We start from the raw sequence: 4,535 nt of genomic DNA on the forward strand, positions 1-4,535 counted from the left end.
TAAGAAGGGTTGGGGAAGGCTTCTTGCAAATGATGAGACTTAAAGGAAACCATCCAGGTCAGTAGCTGGAGCAGAGGAGGAAGAGAATCCCAGACACGGGGGACAGCTAGAGTAAAGGCCCAGAGTTGAAAGAGAGGATCTTTTTTTTTTTAAATTTTTTATAAAATATTTTATTTTTCATGACTTTCTTCCCCCTTGAAAATCAACTTTCCATTTAAAAATGGAAAACAAAAAGAAAATAAAGTTCTGTAAATGATACATTTTCAGACTGTTTCTGGATATATAAAAAACCCCACACACATTTTTTCACTTTTTGTTGAGTAGAATGATTGAAAAGCATGACTCAAATTTTCTTCAGAGGACAATTTTTAATTTAGTAGAAGTATTCTGACACAACTCTCACCAATTTTAAAGTTATAAATAAGAAAGGAAGTACTTCAAATGCTTTCTACGACTCTTCTCAGATTTGAGATTTATTATTCTAATGGACACACAGTACAGATCCAGACCAAATAACCGGGCATCAAAGGTCTCAAAACAATGGCAGCTAAGTATTGTCCAATGAATTCATGTGTACGTATGTTCACAGCAATAGTTGAGCAAGAATTTTAAGTTGGTCTACAACCTGCCAACACTTAAAATAAATATTTCACAAGTTTTTAACTCTTCTTTGAAACTTACTGAATTTCAACTGGAACAAAGAAATTCTAAGTGTACGCAATCATGAAAATGTCCTTTTTTGCTCTCTCCATAACGACCCATACAAATAACTGCACTCTTGAATAGCCCATAAACTGCACTTTTATAATTTGTTATTTTAAAAGTTATTATGTTATTCTTTTTTTCAATCTGAGGTTGATTTGTATCAAATATTTTTAAGAATAGAGAATAATGGGGCAACTACCTGGTGCAGTGAATAGAGTATCGTCCCTGGAGTCAAGAGGACCTGAGTTCAAATTCAGCCTCAGACACTTAACACCCACTAGCTGAGTGACCTTGGGCAAGTCACTTAACCCCAATTGCCCTGCCTTTCCCCCTACACAAAAAAGAATAGAGAATACTAAATTAGTGTATTTGATACAGCTCAATATCTGCATTTACCCATTATATATATTTTGTTGTTGTTTTTTGTTTTTAAAAGTTTACCTATTTTTTTGTTTTATTCATAAAACCAGCTCTTGGTTTTATTTATTTGTTCAATAGTTTTCTTAATTTCAATTTTATTAATCTTTCCTTTGGTTTTCAGAATTTCTAATTTGGTATTAAATTGGGAATTTTTAATTTGTTCTTTTTAAAAATTTTTTAAAATTTACTTTTAGTTTACAACATTCAATTCCACAATCCCTTGAGTTCCAAATTTTCTCCTCCTCACTTCCAGTCACAAATCTTTAGACATCTAAAAGACACGAGATCAAGTTGTCAAAAAAAAAAAGTTCATATATATCAATTGATCTATTTTCAAGGTCTTTTTTTTTTAACTGTGAATTTCTGGCTATGCAAATAACTGTTTCATTATTAAAAACTTGAGCTACAAATCCGTGAAACATAGGAACCATCATTTCATAATTTCTGTAATTAGTTCCTTTCATCTTCAAAAATGTTTTTTCTTTAGCAGCAGGTATTTGAATAGAAGCTTAAGATATGTATACATCCAGATTTCAAGGGGATATGCCCTAGTAAACTTTCCTTATAGTTCTTTGCTTTAATTGAGAAAATCTATAAGAATTCATGTTTTTTGCAACGGGATCTGAAAACAACATTTTACATACAATCTTACCAAATTTTCTGTATATGTACTACATAGACTGACTTCATAAAGTTGGAAAATATAGTAAGCTATAGATAAAACTCAGTACAAATTTGAGTTGTCCCGGGAAACATGTTTAAAGCATCATTAGATACAAATGCAATTTTTATGAATCCTTGAATAATATCCAACCATTTTTCTCAAGTAAAAAAATTTTGTTATAGAAATATTCTCATCTAAGGATACAATATTTTTTTCCAAATCATAGAGAAAGGAACTTGAACAATCATTTACCAAGTTTGCTTTCTACTGTATGCAATAGAAATACCTCCTGCAGATCAACAGGTGACATAAAAGAATGACATTAACAGAATTGTGTGTTTGTCCTTCATTCTCGAAGAAGACCGTGACATCAGGGAAATGATAATATGGCTTGCAGTTGACTTTGATCTGTGTGAGAGAGGGCTGTGCAAGGCCACCAGCCTCACTTTCTCCTCCAGAGCCATCAGGGTCCAGTGGTCCAGGACAACTGGAAATGGCCCATGCATTGATAACCCTAGTAGACTAAGGTCTTTGCAGGTTCTCACTTTGAGACAAGTAATAATGCCTGAATAGGCCTCTTCAAGAAGTTAATCAAGGGGTGGCCCTTTTAATCAAAAAAGAAAAAAAAAATCAAACTGGGAGGGGAAGACCCTCAGGCTTCCTGGCCAAAAGAGAATCAATTACTTCTACATTTACAGAATGCCCTTGTAGTGGCAGAACTATGAATAAAGTGGATCATTATGCAGATATCAATTCATTCTGCTATCAACAGTTGCATCTTATTTATAGAGAACAACGTTGGTCCATGGACACGTATAATTGAGAGCTGCAGCCAGGAGTCTTTCCCTCAAGGTACACAGCTGAAAGGGTCAATAATCACTCTTCCCATTGTTTTCTGTAGGGAAGTCCTTTATCTATAGAAATCTGACACCAATTAAATTCCGTCATTTTTCCAGTTACTGGATGAACAAGATACTGAAAGCCATTACTATACAGCCTACTACTACATAGGGACTCTTGTGGCATACTTCCAAAACATACCCAGCAGTCCAAGAGGCTAGGAGCCAAGGATTGGATATATGCACAGGCATATAAGCAGCAAGATTACTGCCAGTAGGCTCTGAAAATTGAAGATGGCAGACATAGTGGGACCTGTGATACCCCCAGCCACATCACTTTTCCAGGGAACAGGAAGGATCTTCTTTGTGGAATAACCAGGAGGTCAATGTCATCATATTGAAGAGTACATGTCAGGCAGTAAGGTTTGCTGTTGTGCAATCATTCAGATGTGTCTGACTCTCCATGACCCCATGGACCACAGCATGCCAGACCCTTCTACTTCCACTATCTCCCAAAGTCTGTATAAGCTCACGTGCTTCCTATGATACTATCTATTTCATCCTCTGTTGTTCCCTTTTCCTTTTGCTTCAATCTTTCCCAACATCAGGATTTTTTCCAATGAGTCCTGTCTTCTCATTATGTAGCCAAAATATTTAAGCTTCAGTTTCAGCATTTGTCTTTCAAGTGAATAGCCTGAATTAATTTGTTTAAATATTGACTATCTGATTTCCTTGCTGTCCAAAGAACTCTCAAAAGTCTTCTCTAATACCACTCTTGGGCCTAAAATACCCAAACTACAAAAAAGAGAAACTGAGGCATAACTGAGTCAATACTTTTTTAGAGAGACTTGGCCCCCTCTAATGAAGTGGACCTCAGACCTTCCTCATAGTCTGAGATGCCCCTGGTCCCTGGGACCTTGTTTTTATAGGGGTTGATATCTGAACTCTCCGAAGGCTACACAAGACAAAAAATGCCATTGGTTGATAGATCTTGTGTTGAGGGTGATGCATTAACTAAAAAATGGTACATCAGTGGGGAGGAGCAGGGACATGGGGTGGATGAAGCATGGGATATCTCCGCTGACTAACTGGTTATAAGATGGATAGAGGTTCCTTGAGCAAGAGGAGATGGAACAAATAGTACAGAGATATCAAAACATGTTGGGGGTCTCTCCATACCATGCTGCCCAGACTTGGCCATGTTATCTGAATTATCTCTCCTGGATCTATTTTCCAGGTCAGTTTTTTTCCAATGAGATATTTTACATTGTCTTCCATTTTTTTCATTCTTTTGGATCTGTTTTATAATATCTTGATTTCTCATAGTCATTAGCTTATATTTGCTCCAATCTAATTCTAAAGAAATTATTTTCTTCAGTGAACTTTTGAACTTCCTTTTACATCTGTCCAATTTTGCTTTTTAAGGCATTCTTCTCCTCATTGGCTTTTGGGGCCTCTTTTGCCATTTGAGTTAGCCTAGTTTTTAAGGTGTTATTTTCTTCAGTATTTTTTTGGGTCTCCTTTAGCAAGCTGTTGACTTGTTTTTCATGTTTTTCTTGTATCACTCTCATTTCTCTTCCCATTTTTTCTTCCACTTCTCTTACTTGAGTTTCAAAATCCTTCTTGAGCTCCTTTATAGACTGTAACCAGCTCATATTTTTCTTGGAGGCTTTTGATGCAGGAGTTCTGACTTCACAGTCTTCCTCCCACTCCATGCCTTGATCCTTTTTGTCCCCAAAAAAAGAATTGTATGGTCTGTTTGTCCTTCCATTGCTTGCTCATATTGCCAGCCAATTACTTGACTTCTGAGGTAGAACTCTGCTTCCAGAGTGGAGAATCCTGTGTCCCAAATCTCTGGGTTTTTACATAGCTGTTGTCAGAGCTTCTTTTAGGCACCTGCCTCAGAA

General features: G+C 36.3%; 1 pseudogene; it reads right to left on the minus strand.

The window, feature by feature from the left end:
* Window positions 1-2,745: 2,745 nt before the first annotated feature.
* LOC138158463 (protein kish-A pseudogene) lies at window positions 2,746-2,933 on the minus strand (annotated as a pseudogene).
* Window positions 2,934-4,535: the final 1,602 nt, after the last annotated feature.

This window comes from Petaurus breviceps, unplaced genomic scaffold (assembly GCF_028583685.1).
Source record: "Petaurus breviceps papuanus isolate PSGF00001 unplaced genomic scaffold, PetGlider_PUasm1.0 174, whole genome shotgun sequence".
Lineage (NCBI taxonomy): Eukaryota > Metazoa > Chordata > Mammalia > Diprotodontia > Petauridae > Petaurus > Petaurus breviceps.